Raw genomic sequence first — 16,903 nt, forward strand, 5'->3', positions numbered from 1 at the left:
AGACTGAGAAAAGGCTTAGCACACAGACCTCTCACAGATTATTAGTACATTTTAGTCAACTCCTAGAAAAAGAATTACGAAATTATACTGTTAGTATGAAGGGTAGGAAATAAAATTACTTGATTTTTAATAATATTACATTCACACTTTTCCCCAAAGCATCTCCACCCCCAACACAAGTCATATATGGCCCTATAAATTCTGTATGAAGATGGTGAAATCTCTTCGTAATTCGTGTATAATTGGCCACAGCTAGCAAATAACAGGAAGATTGAATCCAGGCCTGTTTTATTCCAAAAATCATATTACCCTAGGGTACAGTGTGCCCCATCGGAGAACACACCAGGAAAAGAAATATGACCTCCTTTATTAACAGTCTTTCATACTGACCTTTAATGAAAACACTGACTTTACCGACCATTGGGAAAGTAGCTCATAAAACTAAGTTATCTGTATAAGTCAATAATAAGCACTAAAGGGGTTAAGCTTCTTGCACTGAATAAAGCAGGTGGCATATTTTTTAGAATTTCTAGTTTAAGTAGCTTGTACATCCCTGTACTAGGGATCACATGCTAAAGCAGCTTTTTTTTTTTTTTTTTTTGAGATGGAGTCTCGCTCTATCGCCCAGGCTGGAGTGTAGTGGTGCACTCTTGGCTCACTACAGCCTCCACCTCCCAGGTTCAAGCGATTCTCCTGCCTCAGCCTCCTGAGGAACTAGGATTACAAGAGCGTGCCACCACACCAGCTAATTTTTATATTTTTAGTAGAGAAGGCATTTCACCATGTTGGCCAGGCTGGTCTCGAATTCCTGACCTCAAGAGATCTGCCCGCCTCAACCTCTGAGAGTGCTGGGATTACAGGTATGAGCCACTGCGCCCGGCCAAGAAGCTTTTCAATGGAGAGCAATACAAACACAGTCAAGAAAAAGCACTGTGTGATGGCCTGGACACCAAGGGAATACCACACACGTCACAAAGGAGCTCTCGCAGGCACAGGGGCCAGGGAAACCTAACATCTAAAGATCTTTATGGTACAGCTTCCAAACTTTTCTAACAGCAACTGACAACCAGAAAAACATTTTACATCACAATGCAGACAGACACGTGTGCACGGGCTCACAAAACAATACAAATACCTCATATGGGCACACATTTCCTAATCTACTTTATGTTTTAAAATGCGGGCTGTGACCCTCAGTATAAAAACACTGAGTCAGATCCAGCAAGGGATGAAAGAATAAGCCATGTGGTCTATTCATACAACACAGATATTAGGCATTTTTCAGCCTTAAAAAGGAAGGAAATTGTCATACATGCTACCACATAGACAAGTCTTGAAGACATCACGCTAAGCGAAATAAGCCAGTCACAAAAAGACAAGTACTGTACGATTCCATTTATATGAGCTCCCTAGAAGAGTCAAACTCACAGAAAGTAGAATGCTGCTTCCCAGGGGCTGGGAGAAGGGAATGGGGAGGAATTGTATTATGGGTACCGAGTTTTGGTTTGGGATGATGAAAAAGTTCTGGAGATGGATGGTGGAGATGGTTGCACAACAATGTGGTTAAAATGGTTTACCTCGTTATGTATATTTCACCACGATTTTTTAAAAAGCCACTGAGTTGGCCACGCGCAGTGGCTCACGCCTGCAATCCCAGCACTTTGGGAGACTGAGGCGGGTGGATCACGAGGTCAGGAGTTCGAGACCAGCCTGGCAAACATGGTGAAACCCCGTCTCTACTAAAAATTCAAAAATTAGCTGGGCGTGGTGGTGGGCACCTGTCATCCCAGCTATTCAGAAGTCTGAGGTAGGCGAATCATTTGAACCCGGGAGGCGGAGGCTGCAGTGAGTGAAGATCGCGCAATTGCACTCCAGCCTAGGCAACAGTGCAAGACTACATCTCAAAAACAACAACAACAACAACAACAACAACAAAAAGCCACTGAGTTAGAAAGCAGTGAACAGTGGGAAAACTCTCACAAAATTATGGCTTTCTGTACTATGTGATATTAGTAAAACTGGCACAATTGGAACCAAACATTTACAGTAGTATTCTGTGGCATTAGAATTCTAACAGTGCAAACACATCTTTGTACTTCATTTTTTTCTATCTATAAAACAGGAATAAGGCTACTTACTACAAAATGAAAGAAGATTGCAAGTCTCAAAAACTGTTTTCTTAGAAAAGTTGAGAATACCAATGAAAACCTAGTTAAGAACAGAAATGATCAGATCCCTGAATAGAGAAGGGGTATTTTAGATTAAATCTTCCCAGAGTATTTGGGATCAGTAATGTGTTGCCTTTATAAAACACGATGAAAAAACAGCAACACTGATTACAAGCAGAATGGAAAAAATACATAATAATGCATGGCTTTTTTGACCAATAATTGTTTCTTCATATTGTCAATGTATGCTTACAAAGAAGTTTCTCTATTCAAATGCTTCCATTCACTGACAGAACACTGCTTATGATGAAATATTACAGAAAACACGCATGCCTTTTATGGTTGGATATGCCTCCTTGCCTCACAGGGCCCAACTGAGAAAATATTCTAATTGCATATTCTCGATGTGTACTTACAAAGGTGTTTCTCTGTCAAATCCTTCCATTCCCTGATAGAAAACAGTTTATGATACATCTTAAAGAAAGCCATGCTCATATTTGCATTCTATTGCTGGATTTATCTGCTTGGCCTCATGGTGCCCAATGGAGAAAGAATCATGTTCTAATAACATATTCTCGATGTGTGCTTACCAAGGTGTTTCTCTGTCAAACTCTTCCGTTCACGGAAAGAAAACAGCTTCACGTGAATCTTTAAAAAAGAGAGCTTACGTTTGCCTTTTACAGCTACGTATATAAACTTGCATAGTACGAAGAAATAAAAAAAAGTTCTAGTTTTAAAAATTGTTTCTTTTTAAAAACTGTATTTCCGAAGGTACACAGATCAATATCAGAGTGTTAGCCCCTGATTTTCAGGTTGAGATCCTGGGATTTCAGCTCCCAAGATGGCAGGAGAGGCCTTGTTCTCTAATGCTAATCTCAGCTCATTTCCAAGTGCCAAGCCTTGAAACTCAGATCTGTAAACCTCTGCTTATAACGTAACAACACAGGTCCACATTAATAACCATGATGAAGCAGGCCCAATGTTTTTAACCCCCAATGTGAACAAAAATATTTACTTAAAATCTAGTTTTCTGTGCATTCTCCAATATTGAAGTCGTTTCTCTTTAAAATAAACATTTTTGGACAGTTAATATTTCTGTAACTGCAGCCAGCCAGGAAATACATTGAGTTACACGAAGTTTTTTATTAAACGTGGTATGGCTAATGCCACCTAAAAATGGCTCCCTTCCCCCAGTTCTTCCCAATGGAACTTAGTCCTAAAGCTGACACCCATTTTCATGTTTAAATAAGAGCTTCACAGGGCTCTCAACCTCTACATCCAGAGCCAGGGCGTGTGGGTACAAAGCTTTCTTTCCATTTGGAAAAGTTCATTAAATGAAATGGTAATGAACTCCGCTTCCAAGCAGAATGAGCAACTACGCTAACATTTCTGTTAACTGCAAGCAGGTGCCAGCCTCCCTAATGACAGGAAGTTCCCTGAGGGCGAATATCCTGCACTTATCTGTGCCCTGGATGCTGGATCCTTCATTTGGAGTTGAACAAACATCAGTTGAATTAATACATTCCATAAACTCAATCCAGTCTCACTCAACTGTCTTCACTCTGCCAAACCTCTTTGAGTAATTTCCTCAACGATAGAAATATAGTGAAGAAAAGTCTAGAATAAACAAGTTGCTTCCCTATCACGGAGGCACATTTCCTTCGGAGATTCTGAAATAACACTACTGGCTTATAAATATGACAAGCCTTCACTGGGGAAAAAAAAGAAATCCATCAGACTTGCCGAGAGAGGGGACCTTGCCAAATTGCTCACTTTCTGGTCCTGTTTATAGAGTGAGTGATAGCAGTCTTCATTTGTGACATATTTTCCGGAGTCCGGAAGCAGCTACTGGCCATTCAGAAGGCAAGAAGACCTCACCAACTGCACCCTCGGTCACAAGAAAGAATTATTTACTTGGGAATTCCTGTTCAGCAAAAGAAAAACAGAACTATTTAAGAAGAGATTAGAACAAGGAAGAATGGGGCAGAAGAGAAGTATGCATATCATTCCTGGCAAATCATTGTTGGGAACAAACAATGACAATCAAATTTTAATCTAAAGAATGCCGCAAGTTAGCTCACCTGTGGTTTATCACTACCCCAAGTACTGATTACTCAATCAGGGTCTCCAAAAAGTATAGCATGTTTTCGTTCAAACGCAAGCTAAAAATGACAGCCTTGTTCACACATCGTAAGACTTTACCTAAATTATAACGAAGAGAAAAAAAAGCTACACTCCTTTTCTATTAATATATACAAGCCTCTCAGGAAAATCCCCAGTGACAAACACCTAGAAAAAACCCATTCGTTGTATGAAGCACTCGGCTCAAGTCCATAAATTGATTTTCTAAGATGTTATCTTAATTTGCTTCTGAAATAATTACCAATTTGACATACCAATTGTGAAAATTAATTTTTTTAAATGTAAGCTTCTCCAAAGAAGGGTCGGCCAGCTAAGCATCATTTGGAAACACCCATACCAATGAGTAGAATTCCTTGAACAGAGGAAGGCACTAAGTCGATGAATGAAAACAAACTAAACTCTTTTGGAAACAGCAATGCTGAAGAAACCGTATTTCAATCTTCAGAAGCCAGTTACCTGGTTGCTGTAAAGCAGTGCATATCTAAAGCCTCTATTGCAAAGTAACCAAAATCTCACAATTAGAATAAACAGAGGAAACCAGTGAGAGGGTCATCTCAAAACCGTTCCTACCTCTCTACCCGGCTGGCAACTGCCCTAAAGTTGCAACCCTGGGCTTTATCAAGCAAAGAAATGGAAATTCTACTTAAGCAAATCCAGAAATTTCTGTTAGTTGCATTACCCAAGTAAAAGCACACAAGGGCAACAGAATTTCAAAACCAAGTTTGTTACTCAATACCCCATATTAGGAGATAAGAGGAGGATAAAACTGTTCTGTCATTCACTAGTTCCTTCCAAAAAAGATTTGGAGTGTGTTAAAAGTCATACATGTCTCATGCCTGTAATCCCAGCATTTGGGAGGCTGAGGACAGATCACTTGAGGTCACGAGTTCGAGACCAGCCTGGCCAATACGATGAAACCCCATCTCTACTAAAAATACAAAAATTAGCCAAGCATGATGGCAGGCACCTGCAGTCCCAGCTACTTGGGAGGCTGAGGCAGAAGAATTGCCTGAACCCAGGAAGCAGAAGTTGCAGTGAGCTGAGATCATGCCATTACACGCCAGCATGAGCGTTACAGCAAGACTTCATTCCAAAAAAAAAAAAAAAAGTCATACATTCAACTAGGTAAATAAAATAACATTAGAAAGCCAGGCCGGGTGCGGTGGCTCAAGCCTGTAATCCCAGCACTTTGGGAGGCCCAGGTGGGTGGATCATGAGGTCAGGAGATCAAGACCATCCTGGCTAATACGGTGAAACCCTGTCTCTACTAAAAATCCAAAAAAATTAGCTGGGCATGGTGGTGGGTGCCTGTAGCCCCAGCTACTTGGGAGGCTGAGACAGAAGAATGGCGTGAACCCAGGAGGCGGAGCTTGCAGTGAGCCGAGATCACACCACTGCACTCCAGCCTGGGCGACAGAGCAAGACTCCGTGCCAAAAAAAAAAAAAAGTAAGTCAAGGCCACCCTACAAAAGAAACAGCAAGTGTTACACACAAGGGCTAATATAATTTCCAGATCTCTGTATTAAGTGTGGTTTTGAGTTTCCTGGGGGCCAGGACCAAAAATAAAAAGGTACATACTATACATTCTTAGAAAAAAAAATAAGCTTCCATCTTCTCAAGGAAAAGAAAAAATATCATGGCATGATTGTCTAAAAGAAGTTTTCCACATGGAATGTTACACAAGGAACAACGCACTACAGCATGGACAAAAGCCTTTATTCATTCACGCCAAATAAAAGCATACTGAACACACATCTGTGTTTTATTAAAAAAAAAAACTGTTAAAGGCCAAAGACATAGGATTATGCCTAGCCTTTAATTCACTGCTCTTTAAATCATTTTAATTCACTGAAAGAAAATGCTAGCAGGATCCTCACACTTGGCCTCCCAGGATCCTAACTTCATACCAAGATGGAACGTAATGTATTCTGCAGAACGTTCTTCCCAGAGATCATTTCCTTCTGTTGGCTTATTGAGAGCACAGTGATTAAAACCTCCAGAACTCTTACTCTGTTGCTTTGGTAAGTTCAATAAGCAATCTCACCTGGCTGAATGCACCTGAAGTTACAGCAAATCAGAGCAAGAACTAAAGCAAGTCTCTGCCGCTGGAAACAGCAGATACAAAACCCAAAGTCTATGAAATGTAGGTTCTAGCGGCCGGGCCAGGGGAGGAGGAGGACAGGCAATTTGCAAATGAGCACGCACATATCTGCAATCGGTCTGGTGCAGTGCTCGGAAGAAAAATAACAAGAGCTGAGTAAGACAGCGTTGCGCGTCAGATGTCGCATTTATAAAGGGTGGCCCGGAGGCCTCTGCAGCACATTTGGCGCAAGTTTTCCTGACAGGGATCTGGAAAAACACAGAGGCCCTGGGCAAGCACGTGAATCGCTGCTTAGGGAAAACAGCAAAGAGGCCAATGTGGCTGCGGCAGGGTGCCACGAGGGAAGCGGCTGGAACCCGGGTCAGGCTCAGCCTCAGATGCATTCCACAACTCAAGAAGCAGTTGATTCAAGTGTCAGAGTTCCAGGCCACCAAATGCAGTGGAAAAATTAACTGGCCTGAAAGACGTTCATTCAGAGCCATCCCTGCCACAGCCTCATCCAGCCATCAGGATGTTCCCAGCAGACATCTAATTCTGGCTGCCATCACCAGCAGGTGTCCACACCAGGAGCAGTTTTAAAATCAATGCCCAGCCAGGTGCGGTGGCTCATACTTGTACTCCCAGCTCTTTGGAAGGTCAAGGCAGGATGACTGTTTGAGGTCAAGAGTTGGAGAACAGCCTGGGCACCATAGCAAGACCCCGTTTCTACAAAAACATAGTAAAACTCAAGTGAGCGTGGTGGTGCACACCCACGGTCCCAGCTACTTGGGAGGCTGGGGTGGGAGGATCACTTGAGTCCAGGAGTCCAGGGCTGCAGTGAGCTGTGGCCACATCACATCACTGTACTCCAGCCTGGGCAACAGAGCAAGACCATGTCTCAAAAAAATAAAATAAATATAAATAAAATCAATGCCCATTTATCATAAGGAGACAGCTGTACAGAATTTGGTATTGTTTAAAATTGTATAGGATGCTTGCCCAAGTTGACAGTTCCAACTTTGGCATATTGTTGACACATTCTTTGTGACAAGTTAACACTCCCAGTTATGGCACATAAGAATAAAACCCTGTCTTCAACCATAGAGAATAGCAGCAGCAGCCTGTTTGCCATGGGTTACCAAAGGGATCCAAGGTTGCTAGGATACTTCAGTTTCAAATATCCTTCTTTGCTATCCCCGTAAATATACACTTAGTTTTCAAACAATTCACTGTAATCCTGATTAGATAATAAACTGTGACCACACCTCTAGGAGATAAATAATGGTCTTTCTAAAAACAGTACCAGAGCATCGAAGTGTAAGTTATTGCAACCACATCCCCATGTTTGTTTTTGTTTCTTCTTCTTTTTTTTTTTTTTTTTTGAGACAGAGTCTCACTCTGTTGCCCAGGCTGGAGTGCAGTGGCACAATCTTGGCTCACTGCAACCTCCGCCTCCTGGGTTCAAGCAATTCTCCTAACTCAGCCTCCCAAGTAGCTGGGACTAACAGGCACCTGCCACCACACCCGGCTAATTTTTTGTATTTTTAGTAGAGACAGGGTTTCACCATGTTAACCAGGATGGTCTCGATCTCCTGATCTTGTGATCTGCCCCCCTCGGCCTCCCAAAGAGCTGGGATTACAGGCGTGAGCCACCACACCCGTATACCCACATGTTTTAACGTTGTACTGAGTACTTATTCCATGGAGGCACACTACTCTTACACCAACTTTATTACTGTATAACTCTATGAAGGAGGCACTATAATTTTATTGATAAGAAAGACAAAACTCGCCGGGCATGGTGGCTTACGCCTATAATCCCAGCACTTTGGGAGGCCAAGGCACATGAACCACCTGAGGTCAGGAGTTCGAGATCGGCCTGGCCAACGCGGTAAAACCCCATCTCTACTAAAAATACAAAAATTAGCCGGGCATAGTGGCGTGCCCCTATAATCCCAGCTACTTGGGAGGCTAAGGCAGGAGAATTGCTTGAACCCAGCGGGGTGGAGGCTGCAGTAAGCGGAGATCGCGCCACTGCACTCCAGCCTGGGCAAAACAGTGAGACTGTGTCTCAGAAAAAAAGAAAGAAAGCCAAAGCTGGTAAACGGCAGACCTGGAAGGTGGGCCCGGCAGTCTCATTCCAGAGCCTGATAAATCATACTATTACTATTTCTCCATCTAAAGAAATCAGAAGGAGAAAAATTCTTCATCTGGCAGAAGTTACCCAGGGAGAGAGAAGAGGACATATCCCTTCTGCTTGGCTAATAGGACAGCCTGTGTCTCATTTGAGTCAGGGCCCTCGCAGGGCAGAGTCGGAGATGAAGATACTGCAGGGAAAGTAGCTGCTGCTGCACCTTAGTGACAGATGACATGAAGCGCAGGACCGCAGCACAGACCACAGAACTCTGAAAACAGGACCCAAGCTCACCTTAGCGGGAAGTCACCACCCACTCACCTCCGCCCTTCTAGAGCTGAGTATTCTTTCACCTGTGGAAGTCACAAGCATGTGGTGTGGCTCTCCATTTTTAATTTTTTTAAAAAGTGGTCGTGGAAGTTGTGGCCAGACACATCACCCCACCCCAGTCCTAAAGGTAAGGTGGGTGGGGACGGAGGAAGAAGAAGAGGCTGGGCCTAACTAATCTGGGCACGTCCTTGCCAACATCTGCTGCCACGAAGGAGGGGGAAAAGTTGACAGTGGAAGGAAACTACAGGGAAAAAGGAAAAGAAACCACCGCACAAGGCCACAAGTTCGTCCATTCACCGGAAGAATCTTCTATAGGCGAACACTGTTGAGTGCTCTCCTAGACCCAAGGCCACCCCTCAGGATCCAGGGCCTGGGACACAATACAAAGTACAAAACGACACTCTCCCCGAAAGGGACTCGTGGTCACCGTTGTTCATAGGAGTGTTTCATGGCAAGTCTTAGGAAAGAGGGTTTTGAGTTCAGGAAGTGTAGGACTAAAATGACACCAACACAGAAATAAACGCTGCCTTTCAGTAGGAGTTCCTAGCTACTCCAGCAGATCCAGATGCTGAGACATACTGGGTCCAAAAGAAAGACTGACGGAGGGACCAAGCAAGACAGGCCCTCCTGATGCCCAGCCCTGAGGCTGCCACCTAAATAAGCAGCAACACTCTGGGTCTGATCTGGGTAGCTCGTTGGTGTCTCAGCTGAGCAGCAGCAATGACTCAGGAAGAAGCACTTAAGCCCTACAGGACCCTAAAGAGACACAAAGATGAGGATGCCAAGGGTCCCTGTCCTCAGAGTTGCCAACCAGATAGGGAAAAACGCAGTGTATAACCAAGTGACTAGGGGAAAACCCAAAGGTGGAAAAGGACCTCCCAGGTCCAACTGCCGATGAGAATTATGCTTTCGCACGCCATGGCCCTCGGCACTCAGTCTTTCGCTCCATTTCACCATAAACAAAAAAGTCTCAAAACATGACAACAGCCTGTAAGATGCTGTGATCCAAATAAAATAGTTGGTGCAGAAATTCGAGGAAGTGCATCAACTCCTCCCAAAAGGGATGGAGAAACCACACCAAAAGAAAACCAGGAACACACGTGCAGTGCTCTCCCTACAATTATAAACAGCTCCATGATACGGACCCTGTGAGGCAGGAGAATAGGGGCTGGAGGCAGGGAACCTAAGGCCGATTCACACTGACTTCCTAGAACTAAATCAAAAGGATAACCCCAACTTTCCACACCTACGTAACAAAAGGACCGGAGGCCACTCCCCTTGCAACCCCCACCTTTTCTGCATGGCAGGTGAAACTGAAAGGACCTCTGCTTGGTCCCCTCTCCCAGCCAATCAAGCTGGTCACAGGCCAAGTCTTCATTTGCATAGGAGTATAACTTTGTAACTTCACTTCAGCCTGTAATTGGTTGCTTCCCGCAACCAATCAGATGTTGGCACAGGGTGTAACTTTGTAACTTCACTTCAGCCTGATTGCTCCCCTCTTGCTGATTCAAATAACCAATCAGACCAATAGTGAGCCATTAGTTCATTTACACAAGGTGTACACCAAGTAACCAAAGGGACACCTCTACAGGGTATTTAAACCCCAGAAAATTCTGTAACCGGGCTCTTGAGCCCCTATGCCCAGCCCGCTCCCACCCTGTAGAGTGTACTTTTGTTTTCAATAAATTTCTGCTTTTGTTGCTTCATTTGTTTGTTTGTGCTTTGTTTGTGCGTTTTGTCCAATTCTTTGTTCAAAATGCCAAGAACCTGGACACCCTCCACTAGTAACACCTGGACCCCACCTCAGCCCCCTCCACTCTCGCAAGCCCCATCTTCCCGGCAGTCACCTAAGAATCAGACTTTCCCAGCCCCTGTCAATCAGGCCGATGAGCAGAAGACCAAGCATCCTCTCCCTCCTCTCTTCCTCTTCCCTCTCTCATCAGTCCCTGCCACCAAGCCTTTAGGTGAAGCCACGGACCCTGGGGGGCGCCAGGAAAAGCAAGTACAGTCTCTCGAGCACTCCAGCCAATTACAGAGGTGCAATTACAGATGCTGCGTGTGCAGCTGCCCTGAGGCTTACAGAATTAGCTTACCAATGACAAAACAGACGGCCATCTAAAACACACACTGGGAGAAAAGAGCTCTGAAAAGTGTGGCGCAGAACGTTCTTTGGAATTCAAATAACAAGTACACAAAGAGAGGCAGCCAAGCTCCAACCATGAGACAGGTAAACCATGGACTCACCACAGAACCTTGTGTGGTCAAATCTTTGGTCAGGATCTTCACTCATACACATAACAAATACTTCTCTGCAACCAAGTACTCGTGAGTAGGGTGACCATATTAATTGTCGACCACAGCAGTCATTGCTGAGTGTGGAGGAAGCCTCTGTTACTAATTACACCTGGACCAGGCTCGTCCCAAACCAAACAGGAAATGCACTCTCCCTGCATACAAGGCACCCTCAGGGGGTTCTCCTGCCTAACTGCTGACCCTGGATCCCTCTTGCTTGGGCGTGCAGGGGTGCCCCCAGCCAGCAATCAGCTCCTGCATAAACAGGAACCCAGCAAGCAACAAAATACCTGGGCAAGGGCACTGAGTCCGCATCACTGTCAACTCCTGGTTACTGGTGACCTCCTGACCTGAATTCCTCATGTGCTAGTTCAATTCCTGACCTTCAGCCTCACTCTCACTTCTACAACTCACATCCTCCTTATCCTCCTCCATCCCAGGCCACTGAAAACCCACCTTCTCTTCAGAACACTGCTTTGCTTTTAAGAATACTACCTGTAGCAAAGAACGTCTCTGTGGTAGATTTAAAAATAAAAGAAAAAAAAATATGAGATGAGAATCCTGCCTGCCCATAGACTTGAAGCCTCTGCTCACCTTGGCCATGGCTATGGACTGAATATTTTTTCCTCCTCCACCATAAATTCATATTATTTAAGCCCTAATCCCAATGTGATGATATTTGGAAGTGGGGCTTAGGGGAAGTAATTAAGTCATAGAAGTGGAGCCCTCATGAATGGGATTAGTGCCCTTAGAAAAAGAGACACCAGGCAGATGATCTCCCTGTCCACCATGTGGGGATACAGCAAAAAGGTGGCCTTCTGCAAAACACGAAGGGAGCCCTCACCAGACACCAAATCTGCCAGCATCTTTGATCTTGGAGTTCCCAACCTCCAGAACTGTGAGAAATAAATGCTGTTTAAGCCACCCCGTCTGTGGTATTTGTTACAGCAGCCCAAATGGATGAAGACAGCCATACCTTTGAGCCCAGAGTCGCTCCTCCACTCTCCAATTAGATCCCAGAGCTCCAGTATGGACCCTCTACCCCCACCAGGTTCCTAACCTGTCTCTGTATTCTACCACTGCTTATCAAACTAGGCTACATTTCAGGTGGAGAAGGCCCAAGAGGATGATATAGGTGAAACATTCACCCCAATCCTGGGACAAACTCTTTCTCATTGAGTCCTATGAGAATGGAATAGTCTCGCCCATCAGGAGAGAGTGTAAACAATCACGTATGACATCACATCACAACACCTACTTGGGGGAGCAGACACTAACCTCTGTTCACACCTGTGTACAGGCACTGTGCCAGGTGCTTTTCCTGCCTGATAATAGTCACACTGCAGAGATGAGAAAACTTGAACTCACCAAGATAAAAGCACTTACGACATGCCGCCTAGGTCTATCTAGCAAAAAGTTCATTGTCCTTCTAATGCGCCAGTGTCGGAACTAATAAATGATAACATACATCTGAAAAAAGCCTGAGGATAATGGCAGTGTAAGACACAATGCAGGTACTCATGTATTTTTTCTCATGTATTTATGCACAGAAATATATTCTCATATATTTATTTAGAAAGAACTCCCATATTTATCCAATCACAGGAAGTTGCTTAGCCCTAGAAGTCAAAATGTGGACAACAGACACAGTCAGCAAAGATAGTTCTCATACATTTAAATAAATGCCTAGGCTTATGTTCATGGTATGAACAACTATTTTTCATGTTTAATGTTTTTAAGACTTTCCATTAGTATGAATAAGAATTTGTCTTACACAAACATCCAAAAAAAGACAGTTTCTTTAGGATTACATATCTTAAACATTATTTTCTTTTCTGCTATAAAATCGTCACCATAACCCTGGCAACTAGGAAGTTTTGTTTCCTGTCCTTGTTTTTATTCTTTTGTGGTGGCAAGTGCCAGCATGTGGGGTAGGTAGGGTGAGGCAAGGTGGGTGACAGTAAAGGACACTGTGCTCAATTCGAAGCTACGGGAGGAGAGAGCTCTAGTCCTAGATTTGCACCAAGGAGCTTTGAGCTCTCAGTAATTCAGCAACCCTGGGCTGTCATTTCATCTATAAAATCAGAGGGTTAGGTGTTCTCCACGGCCTCCTCCTGCATTCATTCCTATGATAATTGCTGAAAACTCCAGCATGGGACAATTACCAGTGTGACACATTTGAGAGAAATGGCGGGATGTATATTTAAAAAAGACTATCTAATGACTCACCCATGAGTAAAAAGTAACTTACTTCCATTTTAAAACCCATATTAATCAACGTGACGTTAGTAGAGAGAGTGCCTAATGTCTGACAGCTATTCTGAAGAGGATATAAATAGGCGGTTTTTGAAATTAGCCATGTGCTCATGTCCACCAAGAAGCACATGCAGGCAACATGCTCCAGGCTGTGCGTGCAAGCTGTTCTGTTTCCAGCACAAATGCAGAAAAGGGGAAAAAAGCAGTCCTGGTAGAGTCAGTCATCACATATTTCAGCTCTAAGTATGAAACAGGAAGCTCACAAAGAATTCTAATTTAGAAGCATTTAAAACAAAACAAACAAACCTACTCCAGGCACAAATACCAGATAGCTGCAAAGCCAACTGTGGTATTTGATGACAAATTGTTTAAAGTCACCAGTGGGTCAGAGTACAAACCACGCCCACGTGAAAGTCTCCCTGGACGCTACCAGGGTCTACCCATTCTCCCCTCTCTGTAAGCCAGCTTCACACAGGTAAGTGGGTCCCATAAACCCCCGGAGGCACCCACATCTGGCTCTTTGTGGGCAGCGCAAATAGAGAAAAAGACAGTCGACCAACCGTCCTGAGAAACAGGAGGCTGACACTCAGAAAATCAACACCAAACATCCTCTCCCATGCCACAGGGTGACTTCTCACCTCCACTCCTCCCCACCCATCACCCCACACACGCTGTCTCCCAAAAACACATCTGATCTTTATGAAATCTCAGCTTCAGGGCTGCCCAGGATGTTACTGAAGGGGAGTGAAAAGGAGGAAGAAGAGAGAGAATGAGGGCTCCAAACCCATCCCAAGTCGATTCCTCCATGTTTCCAAGAATTTAAAGAATAAGTGGTGAGGCTGGGCGCAGTGACTCACGCCTGTAATCCCAGCACTTTGGGAGGCCAAAGCAGGCAGATCACTTGAGGTCAGGAGTTCGAGACCAGCCTGGTCAACATGGTGAAACCTCGTCCTTACTAAAAATACAAAAATTAGCCGGGTGTGGTGGTGCATGCCGGTGGTCTCAGCTACTTGGGAGGCTGAGGCAGGAGAATCACTTGAGCCCAGGAGGTTGCAGTGAGCCGAGATAACATCACTGCACTACAGCCTAGGTGACACACCGAGACTGTCTCAAAAAAAAAAAAAAAAAAAAAAAAGAAAAGAAAAAAAAGAGTAAGTGGTGACTTTTTAAAAGAATGGTCAAAGGAATTATTTTTAAAGCTGTGGGTTGGCACAGGACATTTGTCAAAAGAAAGAAACTATCAGTTCAAACTTACCTAGACATCTTGTAAGAGTCCTGAACCATCTATAATCTGAAAGCTTTTTCAAATACTAGTAAGCCAGGCACAATTAACAATTATTCAAATAACATTTATTATAGCTAGTGATTTCCACTGACTATATCTGCAATAATTAGAGCTGGTAGGTTTTTAAAAATATAGATTTTAAGAGTATATGGAAAGTCCTTGAAAGGCAATGTTCCCGGGCTGTTAGGAATAAGGCATTCCTTAAACACGAAATAATGAATTTTAAACAGTAATAATAATAACAAGGAAGAAATGAATGACTGAATGAATCAGAAGGCAGTACACCATAGGGTGAATAAGAGTACATTCTTGGGGGATGAGGGGCAAGGGGAGGGAAAGCATTAGGACAAACACCAAATGTATGCGGGGCTTAAAACCTAGATGACAGATTGATGGGTGCGCCAAACCGCCGTGGCACATGTATACCTATGTAACAATCCTGCACATGTAGCCCAGAACATAAAGCAAAATTTAAAATTTTTAAAAATTAAAAAAAAGAAGAGCGCATTCTTTGCAGTGAATATATCTCAGTCTTGGGTGATCCTGGGCAAGATATTCAATGTCTCTATGCCTCAACATCCTCCTCAGAAAATAAAACCAATTACAGTCCTAAATCACAGGGTTGTCATGAGGATCCAAAAATGATGCATGTAAAAAGCATTTAACATGTTCAAAAGAAACACTTACGTACTAATGGTCCTTATTCCAGGATGAGTTTTGGTTCCAACTCTACAAATCATTAGCTGTGTGGTCTTGGGCAAGCGATTTAACACATCTAAGCGTTGGTTTATTCACCAAAAATGAAGAATCTTGATTAGATGACCTCTTCATTTCTATGGCTTCTCCAAGCTCAAGACCTCTCTGACAACAGAAGCATCATTTATGATTTCAAACTGTTTCACGTTTCTAGTTTTCACATCTTTCTTTTAGGACTTATTAGTCACAGCCATGATTTATATGAAATCAAGTGTTTGGTCAACAGCACGACTCCTCAGAATGAGACTGTGACTATGGGAATCCTAGAACCTACTTTATAATGATCCTTTTAACAATTGGGTTTCAAACAACACATTGTGGCAAAAGACAGGCTTGCCCATGATAGTTAGAATCAATATATTTCCATTCTGGTAGCCTTCAAGTATGGAAGTTGTCCCAAAATCAAACTGCAGATGTAGTATGTCACCGTGCAGCCTGGTGCTGATGGAGCATATATAAATTAAATTCATTTGCTACGATCATGCTTCTTTCAAAGGAACTCTCAATTTCTTCCTAACAGAAACAATGCAAGCATCTACCCTCTCCAAACACTCTTAATGAAGTTGAGAGGTACCATTAAGAGATCCATTTCTCAGCCGGGCGCAGTGGCTCATGCCTGTAATCCCAGCACTTTGGGAGGGTGAGGCGGGCGGATCACCCAAGGTCAGAAATTCGAGACCAGCCTGACCAACATGGAGAAACCCTGTCTCTACTAAAAAAAACCACAAAATTAGATGGGTATGGTAGCACGCGCCTATAGTCCCAGCTACTTGAGAGGCTGAGGCAGGAGAATCACGTGAACCCAGGAGGCGGAGGTTGCCGTGAGCCGAGATTGTTCCATTGCACTCCAGCCTGGACAACAAGAGCAAAACTCCATCTCAAAAAAAAAAAAAAAAAAAAAGATCCATTTCTTCTGTATGTTTGCAGAAGAAAACACAAAACTATTTCAGATGTATCATTCTCCTCTAGTTATCTTGAACTCATCAATGACTGATCTTTTATAAGAAAAGACTGAGCATGAATGTCTCCTTACAAGTCAGAAAATTTAAAATGACAATTGAAAAAGATACTCTCTATCATGGTCTGCACCATCACGGGGAATTCTACCTCCTAAACCTAGGTCATTCTCTCCTAACTTAGGTGAACAGGCACCCAAGTTACGTAAAAAAGAGAGTTAGCACATATGCACAGAATTTAATATTGCTGCCACTCAAGACTTAAATAACAAAATTAACCTGACAGGGTAACATCCACAGAAGACCGTGCAAACGGCAATTAGCTTTAATAACAGGAGGCGCTCACAGTAACTGCAAGAGCCAAGCCAATCTTTGGTTTTTTCTGTTAATTCTGTAGATGCCCCTAAGCTGTATCAACGTTGTCAGTTTTCCCCGATACCCTGGTCAGTTTAAATCTCATCTCATGCTCACTGCCATCTCATTAAGAGAGAAGAATCAACAATC

The 16,903-nt window shown here is 43.5% G+C and overlaps 1 protein-coding gene across 7 annotated transcripts in view; it reads right to left on the minus strand.

Annotated features, from left to right (window-relative positions):
- The window catches only part of FAM107B (family with sequence similarity 107 member B), a 254,614-nt gene that overhangs the window by 56,439 nt on the left and 181,272 nt on the right, over positions 1-16,903 (minus strand). The window contains exon 1 of one of the 7 annotated variants that reach the window (XM_063709902.1): positions 15,375-16,318. The exons of the other annotated variants lie outside the window; for them this stretch is intronic. The gene's annotated coding sequence lies outside the window, so the exon portion shown is untranslated. Of the gene's footprint in view, positions 1-15,374; positions 16,319-16,903 lie in introns of those variants that run through there. 7 annotated transcript variants of the gene reach the window in all.

This window comes from Gorilla gorilla, chromosome 8 (assembly GCF_029281585.2).
Source record: "Gorilla gorilla gorilla isolate KB3781 chromosome 8, NHGRI_mGorGor1-v2.1_pri, whole genome shotgun sequence".
NCBI classification, from domain to species: domain Eukaryota; kingdom Metazoa; phylum Chordata; class Mammalia; order Primates; family Hominidae; genus Gorilla; species Gorilla gorilla.